Raw genomic sequence first — 27,354 nt, forward strand, 5'->3', positions numbered from 1 at the left:
GGAGATCACCACAGGTGGAGCTAATTAACTATTACCTCTCAGGCAGAGAACTCAGGAAAACTCAGTGCTGACAAGCTGTTTAACTCCGTGAGTGAAAAGACACAGGATCCAGGACAGATGGCAGGGGTAAGTCACCAAATATAAAACCTACAGTCAGGATTGTGACAACTATATGGTATCCCTGGACATACAGGATGCTTACCTGCATATACCTATTGCAGTGTCGCATCAACAATACCTGCGGTTTGCTATTGGCAACCTACATTTTCAATTCCAGGCCTTACCTTTCGGTCTGACCACAGCTCCAAGAATTTTCACCAAGGTCATGATGGCTCTACTCTGCCATCAGGGTATCAGGTTCTCCTCCGTCATCTGGAACTGATGGTCCAATTCCTGCAAGCCCACGGGTGGCTCATCAACTGAAAGAAATCTTTCCTGATCCCTGCTCAGAGCATAGTGCACCTGGGAGCACTATTGGACACCCACAACCAGCAGTTGTTTTTGTCTCCGGAGAAAGTACTGAAACTTCAGGACAAAATAAGATACTTCCTCTCTCACCCACGTGTGTCGATACACTCGGCGATGCAATACTGGGCCTCATGGTGTCGTCTTTCGACATGGTGGAGTGCGCTCAATTACATTCTCGCCCTCTGCAGAGGCTGATACTCTCCCAATGGGACGGCCTGCCTCACCGGATCAGGGCTCACATGATCTCCTTGACTCCAGAGGTCTGCTTGTCACTGAGCTGGTGGCTACAGGATCAGCAACTGAGCAGGGGTCGTCCCTTCTGGATCTCCAGCTGGGTCCTTCTGACGACGGATGCCAGTCTGTGGGGTTAGGGCGCAGTGTTTGAGCAACAATTTCTTGAGGGTCAGTGGATCAGGGAGGGGTCTCTTCTCCCGATAAACATTCTGGAGTGGCAGGCAGTGTCCAATGCTCTGAAACTGGCCCTGCCTATAGTGCAGAACAGGCCTGTTCAAGTACAGTCGGACAACGCCACCACTGTGGCGTACATAAATCATCAAGGCGGCACTCGAAGCCGCATGGCAATGATGGAAGTATGAAAAATCCTTTGTTGGGCGGAACGCCATCTGCCAGCCATATCGGCAGAGTTCATTCTGGGAGTCCTCAACTGGGAAGCAGACTTACTCAGTCGTCAGGACGTACATGCCGGAAAATGGAGCCTTCATCCAGAAGTCTTTCAACTTCTAGTGGACAAGTGGGGTCTACCAGATGTGGACCTAATGGCTTCTCGACACAATAACAAGGTACCGGTCTTCGGAGCAAGGACAAAGGATCCTCAAGCAGTGTTCGTGGACGTGTTGGCAATTCCATGGAACTTACAGCTGCCGTACGTGTTCCCTCCGGTGTCCCTTCTGCCCAAAGTGATAAGGAAGTTCAAGCAAGAAGGAGGAATACTACTTCTCTTTGCTCCAGCGTGGCCCAAACGGCATTGGTTCTCAGACCTGCAGGGTCTCTCGATAGAGCGTTCTCTTCTACTTCCTCAGCGCCCAGACCTCCTCATTAAGGGCCCTTGTGTCTACCAGGATTTGGCCTGGCTGGCTTTGACGGCGTGGCTCTTGAAACTTCAGTACTGAGGGCCAAAGGTTTTTCTGAGGCGGTCATTTAAACTATGTTGAAGGCCCGTAAATTGGCTTCTGCTCGGATTTATCATAGGGTCTGGAATTCTTATTTTGCATGGTGTGCAATTAACAATTATGATGCATACAAGTTCAGTACGGCCAAACTTTTGGCATTCCTGCAACAGGACCTAGACTTAGTCCTTCGTCTGGCCTCCCTTAAGGTTCATATTTCTGCTTCGTCGGTATGGTTTCAGAGAAAGATTGCGACTCTGCCTGATGTTCATACATTCACTCAGGGTGTTTGGCTGATTCAACATCTCTATGTCCCTCGTGGCTTCTTGGGATTTGTTGGTTGTTCTGGATGCCTTACAAGAGTCTCCGTTAGAACCTCTTTACTCTGTGAACCTTAAGTGGCGTACTCTTAAGGTCTTGTTTCTGATGGTTATTGCCTCTGCTAGACGGGTTTCAGACCTGGGTGCCTTGTCCTGTCGATCACCCTTTCTGATTTTTCACCGTGACCAGGCAGTTCTCTGAACTCGTCCTGGTTATTTGCCTAAGGTGGTGTCGGCTTTCCACCTTAACCAAGAGATTGTGGTTCCGGCCTTTACCTCTCCAGGTTTATCCTCCAAGGAGCGGTCTTTGGATGTGGTATGGGCTCTCCATATTTATGTGAAGAGAACGGCTTCGCTTAGGAGATCTGATTCTCTTTTTGTCCTTTTTGGTTTTCACAAACGTGGCTGGCGTGCTAATAAGCAGACCTTGGCCAGATGGATTAGAATGGTGATTGCATATGCTTATGTACAGGCTGGCCTTTCAGCTCCTGATACCATCAAAGCCCATTCTACTCGGTCTGTTGGACTTTCTTGGGTGGCCCGCCGTGGTGCGACCCTTGAACAATTGTGGGGTTCTAAGGTTCTATGCCTTCGATACTTCCGCCTCCCAGGATGCATCCTCTGGACGCTGGGTTCTTGTGCCTGCGACAGTGAATCCCCTCCCATGAGGAACTACTTTAGGACATCTCCAATGTTATCCCTGTGGAACCCCAGTGTACCCCGCTGCAGAAAAGGAGATTTATGGTAAGAACTTACATTTTGTTAAATCTCTTTCTGCCAGGTACACTGGGTTCCACAGGGCGCCCACCCTGACGCACTTAGCTTCTTTGGGTTTATATGGCATTAGCCACTGGTACCGTCTCCTGTCGTGAGAATGTGGTATATGTGGCTACTAACTACTGTCGTCTTTTACCTGCTACTGCATTGGACTGGTTAACGAAACTGAGCTCCTGTGCATGGAGGTGGGTTTATAGAGGAGACGGCGCTGTGAATCCTGGGAACAGTCAAAGCTTTTAGCCTGTTGGTGCCTCGGATCAAGATCCAACTCTATACCCCAATGTTATCCCTGTGGAACCCAGTGTACCTCGCAGAAAGAGATTTAACAAAGGTAAGTTCTTACCATAAATCTCCTTTTGTTAGATATTGTCAGGCTGATAAGTTTTATAATCCCTTTATCCTTATAAATGTTGTTTTGTACAACATTTAATTGTGCTCACCCAGTTGAGATGTCAGTCACCACTGGTGCCTGCAGCAACTGTATAGGCGGTTGGCAGGTCGCCTCGTACACACAGTCGGATGCACCGATATATCTGCAGATATATCAGGCATTATCTGTGCTGCAGGGCTGATGCGATATGTCTGTGAATGATGTAATTCATAGACAAATTGTGTGTACACACCAGTGAACTCACTATCTATTGTTCACTCTATAGATTGGTAGATATATTGTCCAGTATGTACCCAGTTTAAGAGGAGTTAAAAGCTTCAATACCTTTTACGCTTTGTGATTTCCATTGGTTTTTGTAACCTATTGGAATGTTTCTCACAATAGGGTGCACAGTGGATGTGAAGGTGACTGTTAAGCCACACAGTTGGGTCTGTTCATGAAGCAGTGAAAAGTGTGGAGAAGTAATCAGCTGCTCCCTACAACTATATAGTATGCAAATATTATAAATATTACTTCAATGCTGATTGATTGCCATGGGAATCTGCTTCACTGGCTCACTTCTCCATACTTTTCACGGCTTCATGAATAGACCCCAGAGCAGAGCCGTAACTAGGTGTGTGCGGAGTGTGCTCCGCCCACAGCGCATATGCACTGAGGGTGGAGAACTGGCACATCTTCCCCTCCGCAGCAATCCCCATCCACCACACGACACAGCCGGCCAGCACCCGCGATAGCATCAATCTGCCACCGCTGCACGCCCGCAGCTTCAGCGCTGCCGCTTGCCTGTCTCCCTTGAAGGGAGTCCTTTCCAGGCTGTCAGCAACCCCACCCCGCGGCCTCCCACCCACGATCACAATCTGCCGCATGCCTGCCTCCCTTGAAGGGAGTGCTTTCCAGGCTGTCAGCAACCCCTCCCCGCGGCCACCCACCTGTGTCCAACGAGGCCTGCCAGCACCCGCGATTACATCAATCAGCCGCCGCCGCCGCTTGCCTGTCTCCCTTGAAGGAGCAGTCAGCAGCAGCTGTTTTAGACTGAAGCAGATCTCCGGAGCTCCACCTTCCACACACACATGAGTGTAAGAAAGACAGTTCTGAGCACTAGGGGGCTAAGGCAGAGGAGCAGACTGGTGAGGCACAGACGCGAGGGGGGGTGGGGGAATTTAGAATTTAAACACAGATGCCAGCATAATATGGCGGTAGGGTTTTTGAAAATGGTGGCCAGCATGATATGTGGGTGAGGGGGGATTTACATACAGCGGCCAGCTTACACAAACATGGGCTCAGCAGCTCCACACTAATTCTCCCTCACTGTTCCCTACACTCATCCTCACTGCACCCTACATTCACCTTCACTGCACCCTACACTCACCCTCACTGCTTCTTACTCCCACCCAGGGCCTGCCAGCCCCCAAACCTTGCTGGTATCTGCTGATGTCATGCCGCCGCAGGATAACTATTGCTTGTACCCACCCCTGTCACACTGGGAGCAATAATTGCAAGAAACAGCTCTGCTCCCACCCTCCCTTACTGCTCTCTAGAACAACCCTCACTCACTGCTCCCTACACTCTCCCTCACTGCTACCTACACCCATCCTTTATGCTCCCCACCCACCCTCACTGCTCTCTACTCCTACCCTCCGTTGCTGTGCTCTAAACCGACCATTACTCACTGCTTCCTCCACCCACCCTCATTCCTCCATATACCTTACCTCACTCACTGCTCCCTACACTCACTGCTCCCTACACTCACCCTCACTGCTCAGTACAACGACCCTCACTCACTGCTACCTACACCCATCTTATGTGCTCCTCACCCACTCTCACTGCTGTCTACTCCTCCTACCCTCCCTTGCTGTGCTCTACACCGTTTGTTACACACTGCTCTCTCCACCCACCCTCATTGCTCCCTACACACACTGCTCCCTACACCCTTCCTCACAGTTCCCTACACTCACCTCACTCACTGCTCCCTACACCCACCCTCACTGTTCCCTACACTCTCCCTCACTGCTCTCTACTCCTACTTTCCCTTTCTGTGTTCAACACCAACCATTACTCATTACTCCCTCCACCCACACTCATTGCTCCCTACACTCACCCTCACTCATTATCCCTACACCTGACCTCACTGCTCTCTCACAGATTACACACTACACACAAATAAAAACCACTACTGCGCTCGCAGATCAGACTTAGGCAGTGGGGGAGGAGGGTGGCTATTAGAATAAACAAAGATATTAGAATATTATAAATTTATTGTTTTTCAATGTAATAGTTGAATTCTAATCCCCCCCCCTTCCTAAGTCTGATCTTGCAGCACTACTAGTGTTTTAAATTGTCAATAATACTGTGTAGCATACTGTAAGGGGCACTACTGTGTGGCATAATGTGTACAAGGGGTACTACTGAGTGGCATACTGTATATAAGGGGTACTACTGTGGCATACTGTGTATAAGGGGTACTACTGTGTGGCATACTGTATATAAGAGGTACTACTGTGTGGCATACTGTTTATAAGGGGTACTACTGTGGCATACAGTGGGGGCTGGAAATGTAAAGGTTGGAGTAGACCAGCACCTGGAAAGGGAGGGAGAAAGCCAGACTCTGCACTAACAGTGACAGCAGGGTACAGTCACTGTTCAGTGTTGGAGCCACTGTCCAATCAAATCTGCCTGACAGGGGAGTGCTCCAAAGTGGGGTGAAGGCATGTCACTGAGGCAGATGTGTTGGTGCCTCTACAGTTTTTTTTCAAAGGGACTCCACCTGCCATAATGTGTAAAAGGGAGCTCTGCCTGCTTTAATGTGTAAATGGGGACTCTGCCTGCCACAGTGTGTAAAAGAGGACTCTAGCTGCCGTAATGTGTAAAAGGGGACTCTACCTGTCGTAATGTGTAAAAAGGGACTCTACTTGGCGTAATGTGTGAAAGGGGACTCTACCTGGAGTAATGTGTAAAATGGGGCTCTACCTGGTGTAATGTGTGACAAGGGGCTCTACCTGATGTGATGTGTGTAAGTGGAACTACTGTGCAGTGTAATTTGAACAATGGAGACTACTGTGCAGTGTAATTTGACTTGGTATTATATTGTGGCCAAGCCCCTTCCTCATGAAGCCATGCCCCCAGACTATGGGGTGCACTGGCCCTTTCTTAAATATTGGGGGGGGGCGCCAATGCTGTTTCTTGCACACAGCGCTAAAATGTCTAGTTACGGCACTGCCCCAGAGAGTCCTTAAACAGGGAGCTGGATTTATTGGTATCAGCAGTAAAGGGTTTAACAGGAACACAGTGATAATGCAGGGTTTAAACAGTATTAACACACACAGTACTATAGTAATATAGTTAATGTGGTGGTAATGGAGTAACATAGCAATATAAATGGTGGTGCACAGTGGTAGCAGGGATTAACAGTAGTATTGGTAATGGAGTGTGGCAACCTAGCGCATACAGGTGTTTGCTAGGTATCGTAGTGCGCCTGGTGTACTTTGCATCTGCAGTCTGTAAACTCACTGTGCAGGCAGCAGAGTGCTTGGACACCTACAGCTGTATTCTGTAGCTCTTGCATCCATGTCAAGTGGACTGTGGAGGAGGGAGCGGCACAGAATAGCTGTAGCGCATGTTGCAGGACCTGCAATGAAAGCCGGAGTGGGCGTTTCTATGGGGTAATTCAGACCTGGTCGTAACAGCAAATTTGTTAGCAGTTGGGCAAAACCATGTGCACTGTGTGGTAGATATAACATTTGCAGAGAGATTTAGATTTGGGTGGGTTATTTTGTTTCTGTGCAGAGTAAATAATGGCTGCTTTATTTTTACACTGCAATTTAGATTTCAGTTTATACACACCCCACCCAAATCTAACACTCTCTGCACATGCTATATCTGCCCCCCCCCCCCCTGCAGTGCACATGGTTCCCCCACTCTCTTAAAGAGCCCCTGCGTAAAGGGCCAGGCAAAATATTCTCCATTTCTACCCAAGGTTTAGGAGAGGCATTGTTAAACCAGTCTGATACTTTTGTCAAGAAGCAAGCGAGATGATAAAACACCAAAACCAATACTAAGACCTTCACCAACTTTAGACCGAAACATACAGGCACAAGACATTCTGACTCGTCTCTCCTTCCATATAAATGAAGAGGATAACCTATAAAATTGATTAATAAGTGGGTGAGGGAGTAAGTATGGGATGGCTCGGAAGAGATGCAATATTTTAGGAAGGAGCATTATTTAACTATTTTTATTTATTATCTTTTGACTTTAACTAGTTAAAATTATTTCTATGAACCCATTTGCAAAATATAAAATGTAGACCAATATCACAAGTAGTCTTGCAAACTAAATGAATATAATGAAAGAGACAACACTTAATGCATGTGTGACATTCATAAATGTATTTTCTCATGAAGCTGTCTAAAAAAGTTAGACGAAGAAAAGAGTTGTTTTTGTTCCGCACTGGATATAATTTGTATAAAATACAATTCTGACTCATGAAAACACCAACAAGCAGTGACCAAGCCAAAAGTGGTGAAACACACGTCTGACCTTTGACCCTTGGACCGGAGCAGTGCACTGCTCAGTCCTACTAAAACTTGGTCCATAACAGCCTGACATATTCTCTTAACAACAACAACACATATATCCAGACTTTTACTTGATAAGGTATCATTGTTTTCAAGTGGGACTCTCATTGGGACCCCAACACTCTGCCCTTGCACTGGAATACTCCCTCAAGATCAGTCTCTGGACTTTCTCAACAGTGGACTCTACATCTCTTTTTTTTCTTTAAGTTCAGGCTGGGACATACAGTATGCCCTCTCATTTCTGAGGTTCACTGTGATTTCTGCACACACAGAACAGTAGAAGCGGAACTTTGTCCCTTACAAACCTGTTACATCTATTACTTCCTCTCTCCTGACAAATTAATATAAGCAATTATGACTGTGACTATTATCTGCTAATTTACTGATGAGGTTTGGAAACGAAAACACAATTTTATTACTGCGTCGTACCCCATCATAACTTTACAATTCTCTGCCTCTATGTAACTAGTACTAGCAATATTGTATAATATTGGCACTCTGTTGAATGGAGGTGGAGATTTAAACTTTTTATAGTCATAACTGTCTTTTTGCCCGACTGCCCATACCATTACAAAAAAAATCTATTGCTTGATAGGTTTGGACACTAATTGTGAAGGTAATCCCTGTAAACTGTTAGCATTTTCATAACTACAACCATACCACACTGGACACGCCCACTCACATCATATTTTGGAAGATAAGTAGGGTTGTTCCCAGTTAGTACTTGGATGGGAGACCCCCAGGGAATACCAGCTAGTGTAGACCTTAGATCAGGGGTCAGGGAACTTTTTTATCTTTTACCCCAAAATATGTTTAGATACGCCGACGTTACCCCCTTGATTTGAAAGGAAGGAAATCATATATTTTTGTGCATACATACTAGTTATCACTGTTTATATGGCATTTCTGAGATATTGTGTGTGCATATGTATGTGTGTATGTATGTATATATGTATGTATGTATGTATATATATATATATATATATATATATATATATATATACTGCTCAAAAAAATAAAGGGAACACTTAAACAACACAATGTAACTGCAAGTCAATCACACTTCTGTGAAATCAAACTGTCCACTTAGGAAGCAACACTGATTGACAATCAATTTCACATGCTGTTGTGCAAATGGAATAGACAACAAGTGGAAATTATAGGCAATTAGCAAGACACCCCCAATAAAGGAGTTGTTCTGCAGGTGGTGACCACAGACCACTTCTCAGCTCCTATGCTTTCTGGCTGATGTTTTGGTCACTTTTGAAAGCTGGCAGGCCTTTCACTCTAGTGGTAGCATGAGACGGAGTCTACAACCCACACAAGTGGCTCAGGTAGTGCAGCTTATCCAGGATGGCACATCAATGCGAGCTGTGGCAAGAAGGTTTGCTGTGTCTGTCAGCGTAGTGTCCAGAGCATGGAGGCGCTACCAGGAGACAGGCCAGTACATCAGGAGACGTGGAGGAGGCCGTAGGAGGGCAACAACCCAGCAGCAGGACCGCTACCTCCGCCTTTGTGCAAGGAGGAACAGGAGGAGCACTGCCAGAGCCCTGCAAAATGACCTCCAGCAAGCCACAAATGTGCATGTGTCTACTCAAATGATCAGAAATAGACTCCATGAGGGTGGTATGAGGGCCCAACGTCCATAGGTGGGGGTTGTGCTTACAGCCCAACACCGTGCAGGACATTTAGCATTTGCCAGAGAACACCAAGATTGGCAAATTCGCCACTGGCGCCCTGTGCTCTTCACAGATGAAAGCAGGTTCTCACTGAGCACATGTGACAGACATGACAGAGTCTGGAGACGCCAAGGAGAAAGTTCTGCTGCCTGCAACATCCTCCAGCATGACCGGTTTGTCAGTGGGCCAGTAATGGTGTGGGGTGGCATTTCTTTGGGGGACCGCACAGCCCTCCATGTGCTCACCAGAGGTAGCCTGACTGCCATTAGGTACAGAGATGAGATCCTCAGACCCCTTGTGAGACCATATGCTGGTGCGGTTGGCCCTGGGTTCCTCCTAATGCAAGACAATGCTAGACCTCATGTGGCTGGAGTGTGTCAGCAGTTCCTGCAAGACGAAGGCATTGATGCTCTGGACTGGTCGGCCCGTTCCCCAGACCTGAATCCAATTGAGCACATCTGGGACATCATGTCTCGCTCCATCCACCAACGCCACGTTGCACCACAGACTGTCCAGGAGTTGGCGGATGCTTTAGTCCAGTCTGGGAGGAGATCCCTCAGGAGACCATCCGCCACCTCATAAGGAGTATGCCCAGGCGTTGTAGGGAGGTCATACAGGCACGTGGAGGCCACACACACTACTGAGCCTCATTTTGACTTGTTTTAAGGTCATTACATCAAAGTTGGATGAGCCTGTAGTGTGTTTTTCCACTTTAATTTTGAGTGTGACTCCAAATCCAGACCTCCATGGGTTAATAAATTTGATTTCCATTGATGATTGTTGTGTGATTTTGTTGTCAGCACATTCAACTATGTAAAGAACAAAGTATTTAATAAGAAAATTCCATGCATTCAGATCTAGGATGTGTTATTTTAGTGTTCCCTTTACTTTTTAGATTTTATATATATATATATATATATATATATATATATATATAATTATTTTAGCCAATCATTTATGTGTTAATTAACACTTTCTCCCCAAAACACCAGAATGAATGTAAGAAAGATGGATGAGGGTGGAAGGAGGGGGGGGGGGGGGGGTTGACTTTTAGGAGTCGGATGGTCACAATCTCACCTCAGTAATGTCAGTGGGAATTTCCCACTGTTATGTGGGCCACTGTCTGATCCTGTGTATTTCCATCAGCGGTCAGCCACAGAACACTTCAAGTTATGTGTGTGGGTTGGCGTGCCGAGGGCAGGATGACAGAACAGCGCAGGACTGGCATTAGGGAGCGCGGTGTGACGTCAGCACGTCACACCGTGACCAGGAACACAGCACAGGGCGGGCAGGAGGGAGCGCGGTGTGACGTCAGCACGTCACAGCGTGAGCCGGCCGGTGCTGGACGGGGCTGTGTCTCGGCAGTGCGCCCGTCCATTACCCCCAGGAATTTAATTTTACCCCATTTTGATAATTTACCCTTGTTCCCTGACCACTGCCTTAGATAAAGCAGGGCCTGGACACTTCAGGCACTTACCCCTTACACAAATAGTGTTCCACATGAACTTTGCCACTTCCTTAAGCTATACTTACCTAACAGCTGGAATCATACATTATGGGGGTAATTCTGAGTTGATCGCAGCAGCTAGTTTGATAGCAATTGGGCAAAACCATCTGCACTACAGGGGGGGCAGATATAACATGTGCAGAGAGAATAAGATTTCGGTTGATTATTTTGTTTCTGTGCAGTGTAAATACTGGCTGCTTTATTTTTACACTGCAATCTAAATTTCAGTTTGAACACACCCCACCCAAATCTAACTCTCTCTGCACATGTTATATCTGTCCACCTGCATTGCACATGGTTTTGCCCAACTGCTAACATATTTGCTTCTGCGATCAACTCAGAATTAGGCCCTATATTTCTCTCTGTGAGACACTTGTTGAGCAATTGGCAGTATCAAAATGACTATACTGTTCAATACAGATTTAAAGTAGAGATGAGCGGGTTCGGTTTTACTCGGATTTACTTGAATCTCCTTAATGGCTATCAGACGTCACGTGTATTGGTTAACCAATAAGAAAAATCCAGAAAATAAGAAATGGTGATAATTCTGGCTTAAAGAACCGAGTAAATCTGAACCCGCTCATCTCTAATATAAAGTGAAATACTGTATGACCACATTTCAGATATTAAGTATACTACATCATTTATCTGTACTATATTTTCACCAGCGTATCTTTGCCTTCATATGTCTGTAATTTGCTTAACACAGGCATTCCCAACCACGGTCCTCAAGGCACACCAACAGTGCAGGTTTTAGTGATATCCAGGCTTCAGCACAGGTGACTTAATTAGTAGCTCAGTCATTTTGATTTAACCATCTGTGCTTAAGCCTGGATATCACTAAAACATGCACTGTTGGTGAACCTTGAGGACCGTGGTTGGGAATGCCTGGCTTAACATATAGACCAGTGGTCTCCAACCTTAATTGGGGTGTGAGCTACTTTCGGAAGATAAAACCTCTGAAAGAGCTACCCCCCCCAATGCGCGTGTGTTCCTGCAAAAGTGGGTGTGGCCTCACAACTACAAGTAATGCCCCCCCCCCTGTATAGTGCCAGATACACAAACAATAGTATCCGTTTGATAGATAGACAGTGTCTAGTTAGACAGTCAATAGATAGACACCATATGTTAGACAGACATTAGGTCAACAGGTCGACATGAAAAAGTTAGACAGTACAAAAGGTCGACATGATCAAAAAGGTCGACATGAAAATGGTCGACATAAAAAAAGATACACATTTTTTAATGTAACATGTTTTTGGACTATTTCATACCATCTCTATCCATGTCGGCATAGAGGTGGTTATAAACCTTGTGGCGAGCGCAGGGAGCCCAGCGAGGGTATGCCTTTCTACAATTGGGGGTCCCAGATGACAAAACTATCCACAGAAACCACAAAAATGCAAAAAACACGGTGTCTACCTTTTTCATGTCGACCATTTTCATGTCGACCTTTTGACCCTGTCGACCTAATGTCTGTCTAACATATGGTGTCTATCTATTGACTGTCTAATTAGACATTATCTTTCATACCGGAACCCAAATAATGCCCTTCAGCAGTGCCAGATACACTAATAATGCCCCTCAGCAGTGCCAGATACACAAATAATGCCCCTCAGCAGTGCCAGATACACAAATAATGCCCCTCAACAGTGCCAGATACACAAATAATGCCCCCCGCAGTGCCAGATACACAAATAATGCCCCCCACAGTGCCAGATACGCAAATAATGCCCCCGAACAGTGCCAGATACACAAACAATGCCCCCCAGCAGTGCCAGATATACAAATAATGACCCCAACAGTGCCAGCTATACAAATAATGAACCCCAGCAGTGCCAGACATACAAATAATGACCCCCAGCAGTGCCAGATATACAAATAATGCCCCCCAGCAGTGCAGCTCTACAAGTAATGCCCCTCAGCAGTGCCAGATACACAAATAATGCCCCTCAGCAGTGCCAGATACACAAGCAATGCCCCTCCAACAGTGCCAGATATAATAACAATGCCCCCAACAGTGCCCGATACACAAATAATGACCCTCAGCAGTGCCAGATACACAAATAATGCCCCCCAGCAGAGTCAAATATACAAAAAATGCACCCCCAACAGTGCCAGATATACAAGTAATGCCCCCCAACAGTGCCAGATATACAAACAATGCCCCCCAACAGTGCCAGATATACAAATAATGCCCCCCAACAGCGCCAGACACACAAACAATGCCCCACCAGTGCCAGATACAGTGCCCCCCCCCGCAGTGCCAGTTGCAGTGCCAGATACAGTGCCCCCCGCACAGTGCTCACCGCTGCTGGCTTCTTTGGAAGGGGAGGACAGCATAGCGCGCGCCTCCCTTGTGATGTCTGGAGAGCGACTGTGGTGAGGGTCTCCGGCGGCGGGTATTTGAAATATTGGTGCCTGTAAGTAAGCCAATCAAAGCTTGCGGTCCGGTAGCCAATCAGGTGCCGCTGCTGCCGGTCCGCGAGCTCTGATTGGCTGACGGCCGACACCATATTTAAAACGAATGGAGGATGAGTGCAGCTACCAGTGATTGCCCGTGTGCACTGCGAGCTACCGAAAATGCTATGGTGAGCAACCAGTACTCGTGAGCCACAGGTTGGCGAACACTGGTCTAGTCTCTACATTAACAATGGTTTGCAGTCTAATATCTCCCAATTTGTCTTTCCATAATTTGTGTACAATTTGAGCCAGAAACCTGAGCATACCTTTAGTACAGTATCTGTCTCTCAGTGTACTCTGACATCAGTAAACACGAATAAACAATTCAATTAACACAGGAGTGGCATGGGGTGGAAAACAAGCCCAGGAAATTTCTAGAAGCAGCCCTAATGTGGGTGAGGTCTGTTGAGGGGATGGGATACTTCCTCCTCGTATGGCCAGATTGTGATTTGGACGCAGTTGCGGCCTCCTCTGTGTCTTTTGCTGCAGTTGCATCTGTGACTTTATGCTAATGCTGCTACAATGTCTTCCCCTGATGTACATCTGTGTGTTTGAATATGCAAGGACTGAGTATGCAAAGACTGAGACACCCACTGGCAATGTCTATACTGTTGTGCTTTGTGCATCATTATACGGCACCATTGGTTACACCACTGAAACTTTCAGCAGCCTTCCACTAGGTGCAGATCAACCAACTGAGTATGGCCTCCAATGTGAGCAATTCAGCGTCTTCATACACAACTATACCCCTTTTCCACTAGCTCAAAAAACACGGGTAAATGCACGGGGGCGCGCATTTACCCGTGTTTTTGGCAAGTGGAAAAGGGTAAACCCGGATCAAGTGACCCGTGAATCCTACCCGGCTATTTACCTGGGTAGGACACGGGAATGATCCGGGTAGGGTGTAGTGTAAACGGGAGCCGTGTCGATGCGACACGGCTCCCGTTTACACTGTATGGATGGGCGGCGCTGGGAGATCATGTGATCTCCCTGCGCCGCCGCTGCCGTGTAGCTAGAAGCGTCACCAACCCGGCATATGCCGGGTTGTGACTGCTAATGGGAAAGGGACCGAGCACGGGTCGCAGCAGGGGGCAGCTCCCGTGTCAGGCTCCCGGCTGCGACCCGTGCTCGTAGGTGTAAAAGGGGTACTACTTTCAGCACAATCCGAGTTACTCCAACAGCACACCTATACTACTTTATATCTAACGACAGGCCCGTGCCCCCAAAGTGGTCGGTTGCCATAGCGGTGGGAGGCGGAGGTGGCGTTGGGAGATGAGCTCATCTCCGCGCCGCCTCTCCCTATGTAGTGAACTGGTCCCGGGAAACTGTTCACGCTGCCACTGACCCGGTATTCAACCGGGAATAACACTGCTTTATTCCCGGGTTGAATTACTGGGTCAGGCGACCCGGGAATTCGACCATGGCCCTTTCACACCGCACACCGACCCATGTTGACTCAGCAATATGCCGGGTCGATACCGGGTTATATATGTGGTGTGAAAGGGGTATATGAGAGGTTGTATTGCCTTGGTTCTGTGAAGTCTGTGCCTTATTATGTTACATTTGTATCACCTTATAATGCGATTTTCTCAGGTTGCAACAAAATATATATTATTATGATTCTATGTCTGTGCTGGATTGTATCCTATAGTTGGAGTTTCTTCCTCAAGCATTACAAAGGAAAAATATCCTTTCTTAATGTGTGACCCTTACGTTGTAAAACTATCAATTTCCAGATACTTTAATACTGTGTGCGATTATAAGGGTTAACACATACCGAATGCCAGCGGACGCGGCTTCAGGGAGACACGTGTGATTGTCTAATAATAAAATAACCGCAGCTAAAAACTCTGTTATAAGTGAGCATTTACAATTAACAGACACAGCTAGGGAGAATTTTGTAATCCATATACCCTGAAAAGCAGAGATTCCACATATACTGTGGACTCTGCCTAAATGATATCCCACAAAGAAGTAGATAGAGATTCATCTAGACCATATTGTAACAGGTAAAAATATATAAATTGGGTTTTACTCAGGAATTTGGACTGTTGGGGGCTATTCTTTTATATTTTATTGATTTAGAGTAAAAGTTATACTTAAAAATAAAAAGATAACTGCAAGAGTGCCCCTACAGAGAGCCTCTCTTTTCCTTCATTAGTTCTTTGAGAAAGTTGCACTACAGCTTGATATGACAGTCTCACTCAAGTAATGTTTCCCGTAATAGAACACACATTATTTATTCTTAGAAACTGATTAGGTTTTATAGAAAGGCTTTCCACTAGGGCTGTGAATTGAACTGGTTCTTGACAAAGTTGCTGGGAGACCAAGACACAGCAACTGTCTTCAGATGACAGTGCTCATGGTTGCAGCTCAGCTTCTCTATGGAAGTGGCACAAGCATTTACATTGTCAGCACTATTGGTTTAACTTTCAAAATCTTGACAGTGTTTACATTTTCAGGATTAATGAATGTATGCCATTGAATTCTCTGCTATCTTTCTTCTAATTTGTTTTAGTAAACAGAGGGTAAGAAGACAGCTGATTTGTACTAACTGTTCAAAATAATAAGGGCCTATACCAGCTACTGAAACAAAATGAGCATTTAGGATCACTTAAATTACTTTCCTCTTAATAAGAATGGAGACAGTGGCACATGGCAATATTTTTTTAAGTAGAACATTTCTTGTTGTTTTTAAGTCCTAATACACATAAACCACTTAACTGCCAATTTCTAAAAACTGCTCATAAAGTGTTTTTTCATTTTTGAAGATTTTTTTTTTATGAGTGAAATATGTGAAGAACATGTATTTAAACTTACCCAAAATGATTTTATAAAAATTTTTTTTCTACAAATATCGGAACATCGGATCATCACCATCAGAACATCGATAACATTACAACCCTCAAGATGATGATTTTCCCATCGGCTGCCCAGTTACAGGGGGGGGGGGGGTGTTAATTACCATTGCCCTGGCGGCAGCTAATGTCTGCAGCTGTTAGGTGTGGGGTTCTGCTGTGCTGAACAATCAGATAATGCACTGCCTGGTGTGGTCGCAAACTATGAAACCAAGCCAGGCAAGTGGTTAATAATGTTTTCCGGCATGATGCTCTTTTAACAATTAAATATAAAAAATATATTGTGAACAGCTATTGGGGTAAATGTAATAGCAGGTTGGTTTTGCCTTTTTAAATGAATAGTACTTTAAAACATTGGGCTGAGTTGCTGGGAAACAGATGATGCCTGCAGTTAGTAGGCAATTACATTTACCCCATGGTGTTAGCATATACTCTGTTAAGGAGCAACAGAATGTTTAATCATACAGGAACTTTTTATTTCTGTAGAAAAGTGTCATTGCCCTATTACAAATGCAAGTACAGCTCCTTCCCTGGCTGCGGCGGTTGCCGACTCGGGGCTGCATGGGAGATCTTGCGATAGTAGTGAGATCTCACGCATGCCCAGAAGAGCCAGTTGTTAGGAGAGAGACAGCGCATTGGCAAAATCCTGTAGTGGCTAAAGTAACTGCAACTTATTTGACTGGCATAGTTCACCGAAATGTATTTGTCTTCTGCTGATTATAAAGCAGCTCCTTACAAGTCACGTTATCTTCTGCTGAAAATATCAGGTTCAAGTACTGTAGCATGAGGCTCTTTCTTTACACTACTACGGCTCCCACTGCTCCTGACAGTTTGCACACTTTGACCCGCCGTTACCGCCGCCACCTGCCTTGCAGGGATGCATGGAGCTGAGGTGGGAGCATGACGCAGGCATTACATCACGGGCACGCTCCCTGTCCTGTCTGACTCCTGCCAGTGCCGCAAAGAAGTGGCACCTGTCTGACCTCACTGTCGACTGGCTCACTATCATACAGGTGATGGTGGCTACCAGTGACCAGAGAGGGGAGAGAGGGTGGGGTATTATGAGAGACAGTGAAGGGAGGCAGGCTGAGAGGCAAAGGCTGAGATACACAGATTAAAGGATGGGAGGCTGAGAGGCACAGTGACTGGGGGAGAAGGCAGAGAGGCACAGAGTGAAGAGGGAGCAGGCTGAGAGGTACAGAATGAAGGAGGAGCAGTCAGAGAGGCACACTGAGAGGTACAAAGTGAAGAGGGTACAGTCAGAGAGGCACAAAGTGATGGGGGAGCAGGCAGAGAGGCACAAAGTGAGGGGGGAGCAGGCAGAGAGGCACAAAGTGATGGGGGAGCAGGCAGAGAGGCACACAGTGAGGGGGGAGCAGGCAGAGAGGCACAAAGTGAGGGGGGAGCAGGCAGAGAGGCACAAAGTGAGGGGGGAGCAGGCTGAGAGGCACAAAGTGAGGGGGGAGCAGGCTGAGAGCCCGTTTAAAAAAACAAAGTCTGATCCAGAGGTTTTGCCCGTGTTAAGTATACAACTCAGCCAATGTAATGAAGTTCGATATTGCAAGTCGGACCCAAAACTGCTCTAAAACTCTCAAAGAATTTAGAGATTTTTTTTTGGGCTGAGTTTGTTATGAAAATTTTAGAAATCAATTATAAGTACACTTATCAAGCACATTTGCAATAAATAAACACTTTTTAATACATTTTGACACAAAAAAACCCAAAAACCTTTGAACGGTAAAAATGCTCCATGTACTGTGCATGTCATTTTCACATTATTTTTCCCAGGAAATGTGTATTAGATTCATATAAATGTGCGAAGTCACACAAGCAGTTCCAGCTGAATCAAGTGATATGTGATTTATTTTAACACACAAATGAATGTACTAAGTCACACAAGCAGCTTATACTGATTTAAATGATATGCGGCATGCCTATATTCAGTGTGTAATTGCAAGCGTTTCTAATCATGTTAGTGTTTGGCTGGAATACACTGTAGCATAACATTTTGTATGCAAATACAGTTGCTATTACACACAGAATATAGGCATGCTGCATATACAGTAATTTTAAACAGCAGGAGCTGCTTGTGTGTCCTATTCTCATCATTTTACTTCTAAAACTGAGCACTGCGAATAGGATGCATAAGCAGCTCCTGCTGTGAAAAATTACTGTATATGCAGCATGCCTATATTCTGTGTGTAATAGCAACTGTATTTGCATACAAAATGTTATTCTACAGTGTATTCCAGCCAAACACTAACATGATTAGAAATGCTCGCAATTACACACTGAATATAGGCATGCCACATATCATTTAAATCCAAATAAGCTGCTTGTGCTTCCTGGAGGATTGGGGATTATTTAGGGTGTGTGCTGCTTTAATCATGGGACTTTTGGGGGACAGTGGGGGACTTTCTCTGACACTGTGGTCCTCCTATACTGAAAGACATGTTTTCTAGTGAAAGGATCCAGCAGCTCATCAGCGCCATTTGCCAGATGCTGACTGACAGGGACGCGCAGCTCCTCCGGTGTGACTCCAAATTACCTCAGCGGTACCAGGGGGTCATGGCAGGGGGGGGGGGGGGGGGGGCGTCTATTACTGTACTAAGTTCCCTATCAGGTGCAGACCCAGCGAAGCTTGGCAATAGCAGTGAGGGCGCGGTGGGGGCTGGCTCCAACAACTCTGTGTCTCCCTGAAAGGTTGGTTGTGCTTAACCTTTTCTTGTGTGTGTGTGTGCTGTCACATTTACATTATGTCAGGCAAAGAGTGTGTTTCATGTACTGCAGAGTGTATTTCAGTGCACCTTCCCAGAATAGCGGGGCTGAACTGGAGTGGGTTAATTCTCTTAAACAAATTGTCTCAACTCTTTACAAAATTGTCCCACAATGAGAAAGGGATGCAATACTTAAAACAGACTGTGGATGAGTTTATGAACAGAGACTCAGTCCCCAAAACAGCATCTCAATCCCCTCCCATTTGTCCGCAAACGCTATCTCTGGCCCATATCCTGCAGTCTAACTCTGACAGGTCAGACATGGAGGAGGAGGAGGTGGAATCAGAGGGGGGGGGGGGGGGGGGGGGGTGCAGCCCTGTCACAGGGAATAGAGGCTCTTTTATAGAGGCTATCAGAGATGTTCTGTATATTCCTGATAAGGTTTACACGGAAAAGGAGGGTTTTTGATCCTGCGCCGACCAGGATCCATCAGTATTTAAACAATTGAGGTGACCGAAAGGGACCCACTGTAATTAAATCCAATTGTCTATTTCAACATCTCCTCCACCTTGCAATTATCTTCCTGCTTTTCTTCCTTCTGTGAACTCTCATCCACGATTCTGGGGAGCGTGTCCCCTCAGGAGACACGTCTCTTCAGTCTAACGTGGACAGCAGATTCACACCTACCCAACTGCTGCTATTCACCTTCCCCACGTAGTCATATCATTCTTTTCCTGAGGAGGAATCAATCCTTCCGTTTCGGTGCACTCTCATTGGTGGTATAGGGTCAAATCTTCCTACGACCATACCCCTACGTTCACGCCCAATCTCGTCCGATCTTGGAAGCTAAACGGAGGTGGGCTGGGTCAGTACCTAGACAGGCGACTGCTAGGGAATACCCAGTGAAGTAGGAAGACTCCCTTCCCTATAGAAACAACACCAACAGCAGTATCACCACTTATACTTAATCCTACTACTTCTTGAACCTTTATTCGTCACAATTTATCCATGATAGTGGTTAATTATTAGAATTGTTAATCAGTGTGTGGGCTCTCCCACTCATGAATTTAACCCAATTCAGGGCTGCATTAATACAAACACAGTTTGTACAGATCTTTGGCAGACGGAAGCAGCATAGTATGTAGTTATCTTCCGATATGCATTTATCCAGGCATACTTAAGATCTGAACATTTCACAATTTTGGGAGACATATCTCCCATCTGGCATATCAATGGCTATTTATGTTAAATTTGTTTTGTTGAGATCCCACGTATTTTAAAGAGCAGAAATAAAGACTACATTATTAACTTTTAGGCACATCACTTATCAATTAACACTTAGATAATAAAATAAGAGTGCGCCCAAACAAGAGTCATACTTTTTCTCCTTGTGCATATACAATTGTATTCCTGATAAGGTGTCAGAGGAGTGTGAGGAATCTTATTTTAATGTAAAAAAGAAGTCCTCGGTCACTTTTACCGCGTCAAGGGAATTGAATACCCTGTTTGAAGAACCATGGGTTAATCCTGATAAGAAATTTCAAATCCTTAAAAGGTTGCTCTCATCTTTTCCTTTTCCTTTTCCTCTGGAAGATAGGAAAAAATGGGAAAATCCGCCCATAGTGGACGGATCACTCTCTAGGCTGTCACGAAAGATTGTATTGCCTGTCCCTGGTGCAGCCTCCCTCAAAGACACGGCTGATCGTAAAATTGAGACTACACTCAAATCATTGTACACAGCTGCTGGAGTGGCCCAAAGACCCACTATTGCATGTGCGTGGATCATAAAAGCCTTTGCTAAATGGACAGGTAACCCAATTGAGGAGTTCGATTACTTGTCTAGGGGGGATGATGTTTTACTTCTGCAGCATATACAGGACTCTGCAAACTTTATGGTGGAGGCCATAAAAGAGATAGGCTTGCTTAACGCACGCACCACCGCTATGGCAGTGTCGGCACGCAGAGGCTTGTGGCTACTAAAGTGGACTGCTGACGCGGACTCCAGGAAAGTCGTGGAAGGCCTACCATTCATGGGGGAGGCCTTTTTTGGAGATGAACTAGAAAAAATGGATCTCCAAAGCTATTGTGGGTAAGTCTACCTATCATCTTTCCGCAGCCACCCCAACCAAGAAGACTTATTCAGCTTCTAAGTTGCAGTCCTTTTGGACAACCAAGTTCAAGGGCAATTCCAGAGGTGCTTCTACGTCCTCCAGCAGCGCAAGAGGTAAACCACGCAAACCAGCAACTGCAGGCGCTCAGGGACAGAGCTCAGGCTCTGCTTCCTCAAAGGGTTCAGCATGACGGTAGACTACAGTACCTGGAAAGCTGTCAGGTGGGAGCCCGACTATGATTCTTTAGTCAGATCTAGTCAAATTCGTGCCAGGATCCCTGGGTCATGGATCTTATTTCCCAGGGCTACAGACTGGAGTTACAAGAGCTCCCACCACACAGATTCTTCAAATTTAGGCTTGCCAGTTTCACAAGAGGCAAGTATAATTTTACAACGTGCCATCCAAAAACTGGTACAGACTCAAGTCATTGTTCCAGTTCCACCTCATCTGCAAAACAAGGGGTACTATTCCAACCTGTTTGTAGTACCAAAGCTGAACGGTTCGGTAAGGCCGATTCTGATCCTCAAGTGGTTGAATCCGTACTTAAGAGTGTTCAAATTCAAGATGGAGTCTCTTGAGAGCGATAATCTCAGGTCTGGAGGAGGGGAAATTCATAGTGTCTCTGGATATCAAGGATGCATACCTTCACATTCTGATCTGGCCGCCTCATCAGGCTCACCTACGGTTTGCACTGCAGAACTGTCACTACCAGTTCCAACCCCTGGTCTCTCCACTGCACCGAGGGTGTTCACCAAGGTGATAACAGAGATGATGTTTCTAAAGCACCGTCCAGGGAAAGGTTGCTGGACAGCATTGGTCTCTCAACCAAACTCCTCCAGGATCACGGGTAGATTCTGAACCTTACGAAATCTCAGCTGGAGCCAACACGGAGGATTCCATTCCTAAGAATGATACTGGATACAGAGTAGCAGAAACTGTTCCTTACATTGGAAAAGGCATTGGTAATCCAGTCGATGGTTTGGGATGTCCTGAAGCCAACCCGGATATCGGTACATCTTTGCATTCGGCTACTGGGGAAAATGGTGGCCGCTTATGAAGCACTTCAATACGGAAGGTTTCACGCAAGACCCTTCGAGCTTGATCTGTTGGACAAATGGTCCGGATCACATCTTCACGTGCACCAGAGGATCCGTCTGTCACCAAAAGCCAGGATCTCCCTTCTGTGGTCGCTACAGACTTCTCACCTCATCAAGAGTCGCAGGTTCGGAATTTAGAACTGGATCCTGTTAACCACAGACGCAAGCCTCAGAAGTTGGGGAGCAGTCACCCGGGGGGTGCAGTTTCAAGGAAGATGGTCAAGTCATGAAGTCACCCTTCTAATCAACATTCTGGAACTCAAGGCCATATACAACGCCCTTCTGCAGGCCTCACATCTTCTTCAAGATCGGGCCATTCAGGTCCAGTTGGACAATGTGATTGCAGTGACGTACATAAACCGACAGGGCGGAACGAAAAGCAAAGCAGCAATGTCAGAGGTGTCAAGAATTCTCCTCTGGGCTGAAAAAAATGCTGTGGCGTTGTTAGCGGTCTTCATTCTGGGAGTAGCCAACTGGGAAGCAGACTTCCTCAGCAGACGCGACCTGCACCCGGGGAAGTTGGACTTTCACCTGGAAGTGCTCAGGTGATGACATGTTGATGGGGATATCCACAGATCGACATGATGGCCTCTTGTCTCAACAAGTAGCTCAGGCGGTATTGTTCCAGGTCGAGAGACCCACAGGCAGTGGCAGTAGATGCCCTGATAACTCCTCGGGTCTATCAGATGGTATATGTGTTTCTTCCACTTCTCCTGATCCCAAGAATTCTAAAGCGAATAAAAAGGGAAAAGACTCCAGCAATACACATTGCCCCGGACTGGCCACGAAGGGCCTGGTATGCAGACCTTCTGGAGATGCTCCTCGAAAATCCGTGGCCTCTACCTCTTCGTGAGGATCTTCTGCAACAGGGCCCATTCGTCTATCAGGACTTACCGCGGCTACGTTTGACAGCATGGAAGTTGAACGGATGATACTAGCCAGGAGAGGGATTCCTAATAAGGTTATCCAAGCCAGGAAGAGGGTAACGTCTAAGCATTACCATCATATTTGGAAGAAATACATCTCTTGGTGTGAAAGCAGAAATTATTCTGCGGTGGAATTTTGCCTGGGACGTTTCCTGCTTTTTCTGCAGACAGGTGTGGATGTGGGCCTATGTCTGGGCTCCATAAAAGTCTAGATTTCGGCCTTGTCCATTTTCTTTCAAAAACAATTGGCTTCTCTCCCTGAGGTCCAGACCTTCTTGAAAGGTGTTCTGCACATCCAACCTCCCTTTGTGCCTCCCACGGCACCTTGGGATCTCAATGTGGTGCTGCAGTTCCTCCAATCGGACTGGTTTTAACCGTTACAGCAGGTGGACATAAAATATCTTACGTGGAAGACCGTCACACTGTTGGCCTTGGCTTCAGCAAGACGTGTGTTGGAACTGGGGGCTTTGTTTCACTAAAGTCCCTATTTAAGTTTCCATGAGGAAAGAGCTGAACTCAGAAGTTGTCAGCAATTTCTTCCTAAAGTGGTGTCTGCGTTTCACATCAACCAACCTATGGTGGTTCTGGTTGTTACCGACACCCCTGCTACTTCAAAGTCTTTGGATGTTGTGAGGGCTTTGAAGGTGTATGTAAAACAAACAGCTCATTACATAAATCGGACTCGCTGTTTGTTCTCTATGAGCCCAATAAAATTGGGTGTCCTGCTTCAAAGCAGACAATTGCACGCTTGGTCAGACTAACTATCCAGCATGCTTATTCCACGGGAGGTTTGCCATGTCCTAAATCTTTACTAGGTCGGTGGGTTCTTCCTGGGCAACTGCCCGGGGTGTCTCGGCTTTACAGCTCTATTGAGCAGCTACTGTACTTGGTCAGGTTTGAACACGTTTGCTAAGTTCTACAAGTTTGATACTTTGGCCTCTGAAGACCTTCAGTTTGGTCAATCAGTTCTGCAGGGACCTCAGCACTCTCCCACCCAGTTTGGGAACTTTGGTACGTCCCCGTGGTACTAAATAGAACCCCAGTATCCTCTAGGATGTAAGAGAAAATAGGATTTTAATTACAGTACCTACCGGTAAATCCTTTTCTCGTAGTCCGTAGAGGATACTGGGTGCCCGCCCGGTGCTTCGTTTTTCCTGCACTGTTACTTAGTTAAGTAATGTTGGTTCAGCCGTTGCTGTTCCTGTTTCAAGTTTGGTTAGCTTGGTTTTCCTCTTGTTGTGTGTGCTAGTTTGGAATCTCACCACTATCCTTATCTATCCTTCTCTCAAAGTATGTCTGTCTCTTCGGGCACCGTTTCCTAGACTGAGTCTGGTAGGAGGGGCATAGAGGGAGGAGCCAGCCCACACTATCAATTTCTTAAAGTGCCCATGGCTCCTAGTGGACCCGTCTATACCCCATGGTACTAAATGGAACCCCAGTTTCCTCTATGGACTACGAGAAAAGGATTTACTGGTAGGTAATTAAAATCCTATTTTTTCTTGTCAGGAAGAGGCCATTCAAAAGTTTGGCTTCATAAGGAGTGGACTGAGGCTGGAGTTAGTGCATCAAGAGCCACCACACACAGACGGATCCTGGATATGGGCTTCAAATGTTGTATTCCTCTTGTCAAGCCTCTACTGAACAACAAACAACGTCAGAAGCGTCTTACCTGGACTAAAGAAAAAAGAGAATCTATGGGGCGTTGCCAAGAGAAAGATGAGATACATGAGACCGAACAATGCAGAAGAGCTGAAGGCCGCAATTGAAGCATCCTGATCTTCCATAACACCTCAGTAGTGCCAACGGCTGATAGAATCCATGCCACGCCGCATTGAGATAGTAATTCATGCAAAAAGGACCCAAACCAAGTACTGAGTACATACTGTATGCATGATTATACTCTGTGGGACAATTTTGGATTTTCTTAACCTGTGAGCCACAATCATCAAAATTACAGTATAACAAATAAAGGCTTGAAATATCTCACTTTGCATGTAAGGAGTCTATATAATATATTACTTTCACCTTTTAAGTTGAATTACTGAAATTAACTTTTGCCCGATATTCTAATTTTCTGAGTTTCACCTGTAGAATTCTGTAACCCTTTTGAGATTCACTGTAACCTACAAGCACTCCGTGTTTTGCATGAGCATCCTACTTTGAGCACTTGTCCTTTGGAATGTGTACAAATGCTTTTCTTCCAAATATTTTTATATGCTGTAGGTCAGGTTGCTTTCCATTCCACAGTTCATGTGCAGTTGTTTCAATTGTTTTTAGCAAAAAACGATTCTGAAAATACCATTCTGTCATGATGCTTCTCCCCAGAGCTTTACGGGTATACAGATGTAGTCACGTTCATTGTGGCTACATCTTGCCAGGATGTGCACTCCTGCATCTTTTGCCGCCCCATTCACTCACGGCAAACAAGGCGCATTTGTGCCTAGATGTAGCCACATCTGTATCTGCATGAAATAGAATGCTTAGGAACACCATTATGCTCTGGATTGTACGGTACTGTTGTCTTATGACTAGACACTTCTTAGTTCTGTTATTTGTTTTCAGAAAACATTTAATTGTCATTTTCCCTTTTTAAACAGCAGCGGCTAAATGTAATAGCCTCTCCGAGTACTGGAGGTGCGGGGCTTTTGTGCGAGTCTGCACGTTTTTTTTAAGCATCAATCATTTACAAGGCAAAACCAACTTGTTAAGATATTGTCATTGAATGCATGGACTGAGTGGATACTTTTAAACATTGATGACAGAACATACCATATTTCGTCTTCTAGTATTTGCAAAACCCTTTTTATTAAATAAGAAAATATATGCTGTTATCTTAATGTTTTTGGAGTCACAATGGTAATTTGCCTTTACCCTACGCAGGCTTTATTTTTTTTAAGAATATTAAAACATGATTTATCCCTGAAAATGGTGTTGCCATTACTCCTACAGACAGGGCTGTTACTAGCCAATTTGGCTCCCAGTGCGAAATTTAAAAATGCGCCCCCTCCAATTGACATAACAAAAAAAGCGCCCCCCCCCCCATAGATATAAAAAGAAAAAGTTATGTGCGCGCTCCCGACAAAGGGGCGTGGCCTCAATAAAATGGGCGTGGTCTCTGTAAAATGGGTGTGACCTCATCTGAAAAGACTACCTTACACCCCAGTTTTTGACCTTACACCAACAGATCACGGCGAGCACAGGAAAAAAATAAAAATATATATATTATGCCATACACCGCAATGCCCTTGATACATTAGATCCCCATTACGGCAGGCAAGAATCCCCATTTTACACAATACGGCAGGCAAGAATCCCCATTTTCCACATTACGGCAGGCAAGTGTCCCCATTTTCCACATTACGGCAGGCAGGAGTACCCATTTTCCACAATACGGCAGGCAATAGTCCCCATTTTACACAGCACGGCAGGCAAATGTCCCCATTTTACACAGCACGGCAGGCATGTGTCCCCATTTTACACATTACGGCAGGCAAGTGTCCCCATTTTACACAGCACGGCAGGCACGTGTCCCCATTTTACACATTACGGCAGGCACGTGTCCCCATTTTACACATTACGGCAGGCACGTGTCCCCATTTTACACATTACGACAGGCAAGTGTCCCTATTTTACACATTACGACAGGCACGTGTCCCCATGTTACACAATACGCAAGGCAAGATTCCCCATTTCTCTGACGTCCTAGTGGATGCTGGGAACTCCATAAGGACCATGGGGAATAGATTGGCTCCGCAGGAGACTGGGCACTCTAAGAAAGAATTAGGACTACTGGTGTGCACTGGCTCCTCCCTCTATGCCTCTCCTCCAGACCTCAGTTAGAATCTGTGCCCGGCTCGAGCTGGTTGCACACTAGGGGCTCTCCTGAGCTTCTAGTAAAGAGAGTATTTATTAGGTTTTTTATTTTCAGTGAGATCTGCTGGCAACAGACTCACTGCTACGAGGGACTTAGGGGAGAGAAGCGAACCTACCTGCTTGCAGCTAGCTTGGGCTTCTAGGCTACTGGACACCATTAGCTCCAGAGGGATCGAACACAGGCCCAGCCTCGGTCGTCCGGTCCCGGAGCCGCGCCGCCGTCCCCCTTGCAGAGCCAGAAGCAAGAAGAACGTCCTGGAAATCGGCGGCTGAAGACTCCGGTCTTCATTAAGGTAGCGCACAGCACTGCAGCTGTGCACCATTGCTCCCTATGCACACCACATACTCCGGTCACTGATGGGTGCAGGGCGCTGAGGGGGGCGCCCTGGGCTGCAATTAGAATACCTTAAATTGGCAAAAAAACACATAATATAGTCTGATAAACTTTATATGTGTAAAAATCCCC

At 46.0% G+C, this 27,354-nt stretch overlaps 1 protein-coding gene and 1 pseudogene across 2 annotated transcripts in view; both read left to right on the top strand.

Annotated features, from left to right (window-relative positions):
* ADAMTS16 (ADAM metallopeptidase with thrombospondin type 1 motif 16) overlaps positions 1–27,354 on the top strand; it is a 922,431-nt gene that overhangs the window by 470,468 nt on the left and 424,609 nt on the right. The window lies entirely within an intron of this gene.
* On the top strand, positions 19,677–19,795 carry LOC134930120 (5S ribosomal RNA; annotated as a pseudogene).

This window comes from Pseudophryne corroboree, chromosome 5, assembly GCF_028390025.1.
Source record: "Pseudophryne corroboree isolate aPseCor3 chromosome 5, aPseCor3.hap2, whole genome shotgun sequence".
Lineage (NCBI taxonomy): Eukaryota > Metazoa > Chordata > Amphibia > Anura > Myobatrachidae > Pseudophryne > Pseudophryne corroboree.